The sequence below is a fragment of the Alligator sinensis genome, unplaced genomic scaffold (assembly GCF_000455745.1).
Source record: "Alligator sinensis unplaced genomic scaffold, ASM45574v1 scaffold928_1, whole genome shotgun sequence".
Taxonomy (NCBI): domain Eukaryota; kingdom Metazoa; phylum Chordata; order Crocodylia; family Alligatoridae; genus Alligator; species Alligator sinensis.
The window spans coordinates 108,672-121,868 of record NW_005842229.1 but is presented as its reverse complement, the minus strand read 5'-3'; positions in this window follow the sequence as shown (position 1 = coordinate 121,868).

Genomic DNA, 13,197 nt, shown 5'->3' with positions numbered 1-13,197 from the left:
GGGGGGAAAAAGAGGGATAGGCTGCGTGCGCAGCTGCCTGTTTGGAAGGCGGTGGGGTACCGTGAGGGCGGGAGCGTGCGGAGGTGGTAGCCAATCAGTGTCCCGGGTTCTGGGATAGGTGCGGGAGGCTGCGCTAGCCTGCCTGGAAGGGGGAGTGAGAGCGTTGGGTGGCGGCGACCAATCAGCGCCCGGAGATCCGGGGCTGAGGGAGTGACGAAGGATTAAAGTGAGAGGAAAGGGGAATGGTGAAGGCGAAGTTGTGCACGCAGCTGTGTGTTTGGAAGGCGACTGGAGAGCTTGAGGGGTGGAGCGTTCGGAGGTCGTGGCCAATCAGGGCCCCGGGTTCCGGAGTGAAAGTGGGAGGCTGCGTGCGCAGTGGTTTGCTTGGCAGGCAGTGGCGGCTGGGGTGTTTAGTGCGATGGGACGCGGGGTCAAGAGTTGTTCGCGTGCCCGGCAGTCCGGGGGGCAGGGCCTTCGCGAAGCGTGAGTTGTCAAGGCAACGGTGCCGGCAGTGTGTCTGCCTCGGGGCCTGTGCAAAACGCAGGGCCACGGGCAGAACTGGGAGCAGGCCTCTCCTAGGCCAGCTCCAGCCCCGAGGCTTTGCTGCTGTTACAACACCTGAGCATTAAGTTGAAGCCCGTATACAGTTAGGAGGTAATAGCCAGGGGAACTCGAGCCTCGTACAATACAAGCTCTTTTCCACCCCCTTCTTTTCTAGGCAAAAGCCCTGTGAGGAGAGGCAAGGAAGTTGTGAGGCAGTTTCCTTTGCTGTGCCAACTGCAGAGTTGGGAGAGGGTAGACAAGCCTTCTGGCCTCTGGTTCCCTCCTCTGGGTCATAAAGAGAGGATAACTCATGCCCAAAAGCTTGTCTGAGATACCAATGCTGCCATCAGTGCAATAAAAGATACTGCCCTCCAAAATCCTTATTTCTTGCGTATCCCCTGAGCTCTCGCAGCCACAAAATCACTCCAGCACTCTTGGATGTCCCAGGATAAAATGTGCAGCTTCTACTTTTTCTCCTGAAGTGGCCATTCTTACCCTGGGGGTAAAACCTCTACACATTTGGTGGGGGGCGGTTCTCCAAAGAGCAGGGGGCTCTAGAGGAATTAAACAGCTACGTAAGTTGTGGTGGAAACTAGTAATGCTTTGCCTCACTGCCTCTTGCCTTCAGATATGCTGCATTGAGAGGAAGAATTAACAAAGGGAGAAGGAGGCTATTGGCTGGAATCCCCATTCAAAAGCTCAAGTAGTCCAGGAGAAATGAAGTGTCCATATTTTGTCTGAGTTATGGACATGCTTGTAGGAGGAGCAGAGCTCTTCCTTTTTTTGTTCAAGTTACTTTCAAGTGGGCCGGGACGTGGCATGCTGGTAGCCAGTGGTCCTAGTTCTTTTAACAGGAACATGCAAGAGAAAAGAGACTAGACTAGAAAAGCTCGGCTGGAGCTGTTTATAGGATGGGACAGGATCAACTACCCCCTTAAAAATAAAGAGGCCCTCTCTTGAATGAGCAATTAGCTAATTGCTAACAGTAAAATGGAAGAACAGTGGGCGGCTGCTCTCACTAGGTACTGGCCTGCAGCTGGGCCCCACCTAGCATAACCCTTATTAATTGGCAAGAAAAAGACACCACGCTGAGAAAGGAATAAACACTAACTGCTAGACAAACAACAATAGGTAGATGACAAACAAGGTCCAATAGTAACAAAGCAATATCAAGCCCCCTCACCTGCACAATACAAAGGATAAACAACAGTAGTACCAACGCTCAGCCTAGGCAGTGCTAAAGAGCAATCAGGGTGCTCTCACCTACGCCACATGCTGACAGGCACTCCTCTCTCGACACACACTCGAGCTATGTGGACCGCACTGACCATCCTCGGTTACTCAGCTCCACAGCCTGTATGGTCACTCATACACTCAGGGATATTGTCCTCCCAGGACCTCGTCCAAGACACCACAACAGAGGGGACTGAACATAGGGTGGCCATCATAAAGGGCAGTCCGGTTGTCCTCTGTCCTCTATTGATATGAAACTGGACACCTTTATGTCCTCTGCTAGCCAATTGCCTATCAAGAATTACGGTGGGGGGAGGGGGCTGAGATGGAGTGCTGCCACCTAACGCCCCATGCTACCGCTGTTCTGCCTCTTGCAGGCCGAGCAGGATGGGGGAGCCGAGGCCAGCGCTGCTGGCCTCGGCTCCCCCATCCTCTGTCTGTTCCTTGGCGCAGCTTCAGAATCATGGTGGTGCTCCCCCATGCTTGGAGCACTCTGATTAGCTGTTTGTGTCAGCCAGTCAGAGCACGAATAAAGCATTACGGACAGACAGACTTACACTTTTATAATATTAGAATTTTTCTTTTGAAGATAAAAATAGAGGACATAAAGGCGTCCAATTTTGTATCAATAGAGGACACAGGACAGAGTAGCTGAAAACCGGAATGTCCTCTATGCTGGCCACCCTGATTGACCACCATGGTCCGTATCCACTCTCATACACGATGATCGATCGCTCAACTCTGACACTCAGACAAGGTATTGACTGTCCTGGTCCTCACTCGTCCTGGTCACACTTACAATTGCCACACATGAACGATCACACCCCTCCTCAGATACGATTACTTTTTATCTACCCTCACTGACAGGCAGCTGTCACTTACACAATGCACCAATCACCACATGGATGCACACAACACACCTGTGCACTCAGCACACTCCGCTGCATGCAGTCCTATACTTATCCTTCTAAAAGTAACAATTGGAGTCTCTCAAAATACCTCAGAAACCTCCTGCCAAAACTCATGCTTCAACTGAGCCTGCCCACAAACAGAACTGGTTCACCAGTTCAAATGGTCACTGGTTCCAGTGCTTTCTGGAGCTGACCATAACGAGGTCATAGGGACACTACAGCTTCACTGCCAACACCTCTGGACAGGTATTTTTGAGGAGGTAACCTGGAGAGGTCAGTGTAGGTTAATGTCAAACCCACTTCAGTTTGCTCAGAGCAAATCTTTTGAGATTTAAGGCACACCTGTGTAGTAGGCAAACTGAATTATGCTAAGGCTTTTAGCCATAGTCCAGTCCTTCCTGGAACTAAGCAATAAAATTGAACAGAGCACCTTACAAGGCATTGGAAGAAATAAGTGCTACAGCTAGCCCTTGGAGTACTATAGGTGAGCAATGTATAGCACTTTCCCTATAAGGAAAGACAGAAGTAGGATGGGACTGGTGTGCCATATAGGAATGCTTGGGACAGGGCTAGGGGATTGGACAATTTGGGATGAGAACATTACAAAAGTAATGAACAAACAAAGGAAAGGTGTGTGTTAGCATGCAGTGATTCTGGGAGGACAGACAGCTGCTGTGTCCCTGCTCGAACAGCAGGGAAGCCAGAAACAAACATGACACGCCCAGCGGAGGACCCAAGGCCTGGTACCCAAAGGGTTTCGCATGCCACAATGAGCCCTGCAGCTTTTAGCCCTGCAGCCCTGGCACTGGTCCAATGGGTTCTGTGGCCCATCTCAGCTTGCCATGTGTTGGGGTGAAAATATTTTTTCTTGTGCTCACCAGGGATATGCTTCCCAGTTGATTCTCTGGGTCTACACCCACACTTGAGCTCACCGCCTTCCCACCAGGAATTTTACATGCAAAACCCTGAGCCAGACAGCACCAGCACCTGCTGCTTCCTGACTTCCCTGTCTAAAGCAGGCACCACACAGACAGACAGACATATGCACACCACCACCCCACATTTTAATAATAACAAATTATAAACAAAAAAATTCCATCATCTGAGAAATGGCCCATTGCACCCCAAAGAAGAGGCCACAGGCAGCCACAAACATCCCCCTTTTCCCTGCCAGCATGATGCTCAGCCCCAGAGATAAAAGGCAAGCCTCCAGGGCTGCTGACTTCCTCACTGCTTGGGCCACAACCATCTTGGCTGCCCCAAAATTGAAAAAGAAAAAAACAATACGTTTTGGTTCCCCTTCCTCAAAGACACTCCAAGTGCTCTGATTGAAGCATGGTGCTTAAATCTGGGGCTCAGTGTGGCATCCGAAAACCCGTAGGATTTTGGCATGACAAAACCTAAATAATAAAACCCAAAAGTTTTTGGCGTGACACTAGTTCCGCAGCTTTCAGCCCTGGAGCCCTGGCACTGTTCTGATGGGTTCTGCAGCCCATCTCAGCTTGCCATGTGACAGGATGAAAAAAAAAATTCTCATCCCCACCGGGGACACACTCCCCAGTTGAGCCTCTGGGTCCACACCCAGACTTGCGCTCCCACCCTTCCCGCTAGGAGCTTTGTAAACAAACCCCTGAGCCAGACAACAGCACCAGCATGTGCTGCTTCCCAACCTTCCTGCCTAGATCAGACGCAACACACAGACACATATATACATATCCACACCACCATCCCACACTTAACAAGAAAAAAAACTGTCTAAGGGGTTCATGAAAGATGACTGATCAATTAAAGTATGCAAATGCTCACACTTACAATTCAAAGGGGTCTATACTTCCATTTGAAATTTCCAAAGGGGTCTGTACCTCCAAGTCAAATTTTTTTAGGCAAATGGAAAAAAGGTTGAAAAACACTGGGTTAAGGGATTAAGATGGAAGGAAGAGTGCTTGTGACCAATCTGCTCAACACAATCAACAGACAAAGTGCATGAGTATGTGTGCTGTGGCTGGTGCGGCTCGCTCTCAGTCTGAACAACTGTGTAGTTTTGCATAGTCATCCACACATACAGGGGAATATTTACAGAAATAGAGTCCCCTGTGCACATAAGTGCCAAAAATGTGCTGCAAATGGCTAAACTATGGCCACTTAAAGGACTGAGGAAGAACAGAATGTTACTCATCATTTACTCCTCCTGTCTTGCATATGATAGGCTTTATTCAGAAAGCATCTTGATGCAAAGTTGATGCATTCCTGATGTTATTCCTATCAGTGATGGGCCTGGAATAGCTGTAATCTTTGAGGAAAAGAGGTATATACTGTCTGTTCTTTTTTGGCTTGCTTCCTTAGAAACTTTTTTAAAGAAAGGCCAAGACTGAATTCACTGTTCAAATGTCCTGAGGATTTTGTTAACTTTTCATTTGACTCTGTTTGCCCAACTTCCTTTATTGATAAATTATTGGAATAACTTTCTTTCATTGTCCATTTTACTATCTCTGTGGCACCGACACAGCCACTGAATAGATTTGATTGGGTTAATTATCTCGTGTCTGGAGAGTTTCTTCTGTCAGTATTTTTGTATTTTTCTTTTGGTAGGAGTTGACAGAATCACAGTAAGAAGAAAAATAACCTCCATGCATTTTGTTTAGCTTGACTATAGGCCCTTAATCCATGCAGCAGATGCCACTGTGTCAGGGGGGGTCATTTGTCCTGTGTACAGAATGACACAAAAATGCATATCCACACTTTCACCAGATATTTAAGCAAGGTTGCCTGGAATAATATTATAAGAAAGGGACCAAGAATTCCTCTCACTAATGAACTGTGTGGCTTTTAACAAGTCACAGGTAAGTTCCATGAATCTCCATTTCCTCATGTGTCAAATGGAGCAAAAAGCTTATCTACTTCTGAGAGTAAGTCTGAGAATAAGTTAAAATTTAACAGCAGAAAACTCCCTGCTAGTGATAATAATATACTCTGATAATGGGTGACTGGTGCCTCCCAAGTCTGTGGGGGCACTAGCAGGGCATGACCGTGGGGGCGAGGGGGGGGGTCCCCCAGCAACCAGCTGGCTACCGGGGAGGGGTGTTCCACTGGCAGAGCCAAATGCGGGGCGGGGCATGAGCACTCTCCATGCCCCCTACCAGCTGGAGCGTTCGCTGTCAAGGGGGGCACATGCCCCCCGGTATCCCCTCTACACATCGGCTATGACTTTGATTATTACTGCGTCAATGTAAATTAAAAGTGAGCTTGTTCAAAAACTGTTATAGTGTCATAGAAAATTAGGGTTGGAAGGGACCTCAGGGGCATGTCCAGATGACTGTGCACGTGTCTGTTGGGGCATCTCAAACCAGTTTGAGATGTTGCAAAAGGCAGAGCCTCCAGCAGTGCTGTGCAGCCCTGGCTGCATCAGACCCAGTGCTGCCTGTGCCACTTGTTGCGGGCCTGGCCTAGCCTGAGGCCGTGCGCCTTTGGGCAGCACCAGGCCACTTGGGCTGTCACCCAGGGTCCCACGACTGCACACAGGGGCCATGCATCAGGCCAGGCCGGGCTTGCCTCCATGGAGCCAGCCTGGCCCAATGCCATGTGGGGCACTTGGAGGCAGGACCTGGCTTGGCCTGGCATGTGGCCCCTGTGTGCAGTACCGGGCCCCTGGGCAACAGCCAGAGCAGCCTGGTGCTGCCCGAAGGTGCATAGCCCTGGGGTGGACCAGGCCGGGCCAGGCGGCGCCGGGTCTGAGGCAGCTGGGGCCACACCGTGCCATGGGGGACTCTGCCAGCAGTTGGCTCTGAGCACCCCAGAGGCACTGCTGCCATGGGGGGGCTGTGCACCTTGTGGGAGGCACTGTCAGTGAGGTGGGGGGGCAGCTGCACCCTGCCACAAACCCCAAACCACCACACAAGCCCCATGCCCCCCAACCTCCCCCACAAATCCCCCACAAACCCCACACCCACACCTCCAACACCCTTTGCCCCCCAAATCCCACATCTCCCCCCAAATCTTATACCCTGTGTGCCCAGCCAGCCACATGGGATGGAATGGGACCTGCTGGCGGGAGCTGCGGCTGTAGGGGCAGCTGCCACACTGCAGTCCTACCCCATGCCCACACCAGTGGGCTGGGGGTAGGGGTGGAGGTGGCAGCAGGGGTGTGTGCGAGAGAGAGAGAGATGGGGGTTGGGGAAGGGGGGAGTGCTCTGGGTAGGAGAGGCTGCCAGAGCCAGGCTTAGAGCCCCTCTTCCTCCCTAGAGCAGCCTGTGCAGGGGGAGGCCAGCCTAGAAAGGAAGGGCCTTGACCAGCCCAGTCCCTGAGCCCTGGCCAAGGGCTTTTCAGGAATGGCATAGGAATCACTTGGCACAGGCGCAAGGGGCAGAACAGCAAGGGCTGGCACTGCTCAGAGCCACAAAGCAGCTGGTTAGACAGCTGCAGCTGGACCCATGTCCTGGTGCTGGAACGGAGCTGCTCCCGGTAGGGTGCTAGTGGGGGCAGGCTGGGGCTGCGGGTCAGAAGTGAGGGGCAAGGGCAGGGCACTGGCATATTAGTGCTGCTCAGTGCTCCACATCTTGGTGAGCAAAGGGGACAGGGGCAGCTCTGATTTTCTGTTAAAAAAACAAAACAAAAGCAAATGCCTAAGTATATAAATATTTAGAATTTTTATTATGATGATAGTGGCACTGTTAGGCTTCCAAATTGCTTTAACGTTGTAAAGGTATCAATAAAACATTGCCCAGTTGATCTCTCTCTACATAGTGGTGTTTCATTTTAATCACAGAAGAATACAGATTTTGGGTATTTTAATGAGTGAATTTGGGATTTTTATCAGAGAATTTGCAATTTTTAAATAGGGAACACTAGGATCTCTGCTGAGGAGCCTACCCAGGGCCAGCACTGGGGACCCAGCTGGAAGGCAGGCAAGGTGGCTGACCTGGCCATTTGGGGCCAGAAGGACATGCTTTGACAGTTCAAACTGGGCCACTGCAACGAGCACATCTGGGCAATAGCTGCCCAAATGGCAGGCCAGGGACACCAGAAGATATGACAGTAGTGCTGCACAAAGGCAAACTCTGCATATACGGCCCACTGGCAGCTGGTCCAGAGGTGCAGGAGGCTCTGCTCCAGTGCCCATACCACAGCCCAGGTGGCCATGCAGTCCCAGTCTGGGTCTGGCAGCCGCACAGCCTTGGGGGCTGTATGCTGTTGCAGGTGACAGTAGGTCATAGCCAGGCAGCAGCCCCCACTGCCAGACTGCTGCAGTGAGTAGAGGGTGCAGGGTCCACTCTAGGTTAGGACTGCCTCAGCAGTCCAGCTGGCACAAGGGGCTAGTGTCCCCAGATACCAATTGGCCAGACCCCAGAAGCTCCTATCTATTTGTTTCCCTGAGTACCATGGGCCCTAAGGCCCACCTGGCTAACTAAAAGCCCCTACTGTGTGGGGCTAATGGGGGAAAGAATCAACAAAATTCTTGGGACAACAAAGGTAAAAAGCAGGACAGGAGTGATGTGAGGGTCAAAGGGCCAAAACATGAAAATAAATGCTCCTGAGGGGGATACTGAGCAGAGCCTCCTGTCCCAGAAGCTCCTGAGAGCCTGGCTCCATCCTCTTTGGAACCACCCTTTGAAAAAACTAGTATTAGCAAGGTGAGCAATAGATAATTGACATTTGTTTTATTAGCCAAATCAGAAAGCCAAAAGAATTTAATTTTGGATTGAACTATGGGCAAATATTTAATTCAGCCCAAAGTAAAGGCATTGGATGTTGGTCCTTTTCCCCCTAAAAATAAGTTAGCTACATTTCAAAAGATGTCATTCTGAAACAAAATTATATTTTTTTTAAAGAGGCAAAATACTTTGGTTTTGACTTGTATTCATGAATAGTTTTTGTTTGGCCCCAAACCACATCCACTGGAACATAAACTGTGTTACCCGGGTACACCCAAGGGTGTGCCCTATTCTCAGTTGGATGGGACAGGAGGCAAGAGTGGGGTGCTGTGAGAGAGATGCCATAATTTTGAGTGGATCCCTCTTTCATCTATAGAGTTAGCTCAAGCCCAAAGTTCTTAACTATATACAATTTATTGAGTTACCAACATATATATATAAAACTCTTTCAGATAGATATAAATACAAATATACATATAAAGGTCTGTTAGCTGGAGAAAGTCGGCCTTAGGGAGGACATTCGGGTAAATACCTGTGCCTCAGGCCCAGAAGAGGTGGGGATCCCAGGACAGTCCATACAGCAAGTTTATACCACAAGTGGGTTAGCTAATAAAGACATCCTTACAGAGCCCATTATACAGAATTAATACACCCAACTATTAATAACACCAACAATAACAATAGATATCAAATAGGAAATATAACTATATCAGATATTAGACACACCCTATCTGGGTCCCAACCATTTGGTCCCTCAAATGAGATAGGGCCTTCTCCCCCTAGGCCTACTCCCCATCAGGGTCCCTTGCCCGGGGCTGCCTCCCCTGCAGGACCTGGGTTCCCGGTGTCACAACCAAATTAAGTAGTGCCCATGTCACAAGCAAGTAAAACCATTCAAAACAGTTTTTTTCTGCACTAGGTTAACTAAGGGTTAACAATAATGATAGTAACCGCTTTTTTGCTGCGCATGTCAAAAAGAAATTTATTGCTGCGCCACTAACAGAGATAGAACTTAGCCTTCTGTGCTGTACATAAATCATTATAATTGGTCAAAGAAAACAAGGAGTAACCCTATGATAACACCCTAGCGACGACTGCTAGATAACTGGCGATTCTAATTAAATTTATGACGTGGCGAAAAGCAATTGGCTATTACACAAATAAAACCCGTCTTCACTTCCGTGAAGTGGGAGACCTCCGCGCACACACCTGAAAAACCTCTGAACGTATGCATGAGAGTAACTGACAAATTGATCACTTGTCAGTTTCCCCCGTCTTGACCCAATTCTCAGACGTAAATCGACGACCTGCCGGCCCGACCATTTCTCTGCCCGACCACCAAACTCTTATGCAGACTGACCTACGACCTACGAACTTTAAGCTATAACTAACCAAATATCTTTGACCTCCGTCCTTCACCACCTTGATGGCGTGAGTAAATAATCTTGCTTTATAACCGATAAGCGTCCGCCTAATTAATTCCACTCCAAGCGTCACAAGTACCCACCTGACGGCCTTCTAAGGCCCCGGACCCTTATCTGCCCGGGTGGGAGTCAGGGAGAGCTGCTGGCCGGCTGCCCTGGGTCCCGACACCCGGTAACTGACAGTCCTTCCTTTGGGGGCTGTCAATCTGGCCTCTGGGTCCCCACACCATCTCAGGCCTCCTGGAGCCATTGGCCTCGAGTTGAGAGTTCTTCCTTCTGGGCCTTGTGCCCCGCGTTGGGCACCCAGGAAGCTCCTATGGGAGCCGAGCCCTCACTGGCTCCAGTTCCCCAGCCTCACGCCAGGGGCCTTTCCCCTTCCTGGGCCCTGCTCGGGGCACCAGGGCTCTTTTAGTTTAATGCTAAGCCACACTGCAGGGATAACCGATTATCCAGCCTAGAGCCGGGGCTAATTTGAGCAGCCTTGAGCTGCTCCCAGAGCCAACTCTCCGTGCACCGACATGCGCACCGCGTGGGCCTTGAGCAGCCTTGAGCTGCTCCCAGGGCCAGCTCTCCGTGCGCCACTCATGTACCTCCCTGCCTGCCAGAGTTATGGGCCTGAGCCTCCCTGCTGCAGCTCCCAAGGCCCAGGCCCATGTGCCACCGTGCGCATCGTGGGACCTGCCGGCCTTCTGGGATTGCAGGCTTGAGCCATCGCTCACGGCCCCCAGAACCCTAGCTCTGTGTGCCAAAATGCACACCATGACAACTGGCCGTCTGCCGGGGTTGCAGGCTTGAACTGCCATTTGTGAATCCTAAAGCCTGGACTCCGTGCACCGAACCGTGTACCGTGATGGGCCTGAGTGGACTCACACCGCTCCCAGGGCCAGGTCTCCATGCACTGTCCCCAGGCACTGTCCACAACCTGAGCAGTCTCGCACTTGTGATGGACAAGTTTGTTATTACCCTGAAATAAAATAGTTGTCTGATAACATACTGTTAGGTTAATATAATTTAAATTATTGAGAAGCATTAGATTTGCAGCTGAATACAAGGCATGACCTAGCACTGCTGCTGACCACAAGGCAGAATAATAGCTAAGCCAGCCATTTGCTTATGTTAAGTAACCATTTTAACTGTGTCAACCATTTTCTGAGAGAAAAGACAACGAACGTGAATCTGTGTAAGTCTGTGCACTGTGAACCAGCTACAGCAAAGAACGAGATAAGCTAAAAGGGGCCCAGAAAAGAGTAGAGAATGGTACAGCTCAGAACAAGAAAAACAGATTGGAATGTAGAAGATAACATGTAACCGTTGCTCAATTTCTGCTTTTCCATGTAATGTTACTATGACAATTTGTGAAGCACCATATAAGGAGATGATCACCATAAGTATTACTTATTTGCTGACCCTGTAGTCTTGCCTTGTTGTAATAGTATAAAAGAACACCCCACCCTTCAGTCGGGGCCATTTTGCCTCTTTGCTAGCTTATGGCCTTTGCTCGAGCAAATAAACTGCAGTAAAGCTTTTACCCGTGTTACCTGGTTCCTATGCAGCTAGACAATGAACTCCAGGGAGTTTTCTCCCATGACACACTGCTCCCAAGACTGCTCCTCCAGTAGCAGCTTCAGGAGCCTTGGGCCTATTGCCCACTGGGGAAGAGCTCCCCAGCTTTTCTCGCTCTACTTTTCTTAAGTCCCTTGCTGCATCTCTTGAGGTGCGTCCCTTGAGCACGCTCCCCTTTTATACTCTTCAGGTTCTCCACTCCCAAAGTTCTCCGGACCTGGCTAGTGCAGTTCCAATCCAGGTCCAGCTGCTCCTTGCCCCCTCCCTTTGGAAAAGGGTGGGGCATCGCTTCCCTTCTGCTGCCTCCAGATTGGTGGGCGGGCTCCACCGATCAAACAGCAGACCTTTGATCCTGGGACTCAACCCAAGCTCCGAAAAGGTAAGCCTGCTACAACTGTTTAGCGGGAAATATTTTACTAGTCCTGTTCACAACTAAATTCTTCCTTACTGAAGCACTTACCAGCTGGAGAGAGCAACCTTGCAATACAGCACTCTTCACATTTGCTTTTGTTGGTGCTCATTTTGGAAATTGCATTCAAAGTTTTTCAAAACTTGAAACAGATGAGTGCTTAGGGTGCAAACAGCTGTGTATGGAATAAATTGTCAAGACATTCCAAAAGCCTGAGTTAGAACAAGTCATAGCTGTGAGCAGTGCAAAATGTTTTACATCAGACTTCTGTAAATATTGTAACTTAAAGCCATGTCTATTGTAACACTCACACAACAAATCAGTGGGTAGAATTCTCAGTTGCTATCTTACTATCTTATAGTAGGCAGCTATTTAAGTCAGCTTCTCCTATAACTCCTGTTAATACTAAACAGGTTATACCATTCAAGTTAAGGGCCTCTATTTTGCTAAATTCTGCATATATGAAAAGATACGGCCCCTAGTCAAGATTGCTTACAGATTGTAAAAGGATTATGCTCAAAGACAGGGGGCGTGTTTACACGTGCATATTAATGCAATGCAATACACTGTCATGTAAATGCGATGTGTTTAAACGTGTACTCGGGATTGCAGCATGCTGAGCCAGGTTGGAGTAGCCCCAGCTGACAGGGGTCACCGGGGGTCATCCTGCCAGCCTGGGGCTGCTCCCCCTTGGCTCAACATGCTGTGTAGGGGCTTGCTAGTGCACAAGGGTGCTTCAGTGTAGGGCTAGCTCATAGGTAGCTCCCACACTGAAGCACCCTTGTGCTCCCGCCAGCATCTACATGTACTGCTGCTGTGTATTTACAAGTATTATCCCGCTGGAGAGTAAAAAACTCCAAGTATTTACAAGTAGTATTTTAGTAGTTATAGTATTTACAAGTACTATCGTGCTGCAGAGTGAATTAGTTTACTCCAGCCTAATAGAGACACATATGTAGATATGTGACATTTACTGCACAGTTTATTAGTTTACTGTGAAGTAAATATCTCATGTAGACATGACCAGGAAGTAGTATCCAGATTTCTCTGTTCTCAGAGTTCTCAGTTACCACTGGTATAAAGTCCGTTTTGGTACCTTTGCGTTTTATATCTGCTTATTTTCTCTTTAAGCCATACACACAAAATAGCTTTAGTTTCATCTTGGAGCTTTGTTCCAGCACTGATTCTAAGCAGTGAATTAGAGTCAGTATTTTTGTCACTCTATTCAGCAGTGAGTAGTTTCTATATAAAATTTCAAAACGTTAAAGCCTGCATTAACCTGAAGGCTAGCATGTGAAAATCCAGCCTCAAAAGAAAGGAACAGCTTTAAATGAAGGATTAAACTGCAATACCCCTCTGTGCCTAAAGGCTTAACATTGTTGATAGCCACACCAGTCTTTTATAGTTAGGTTAATATTGAGGAGAGAGGAGTGAGTGAAAAAGAATAGCTCAGGAAAAAATTCCTA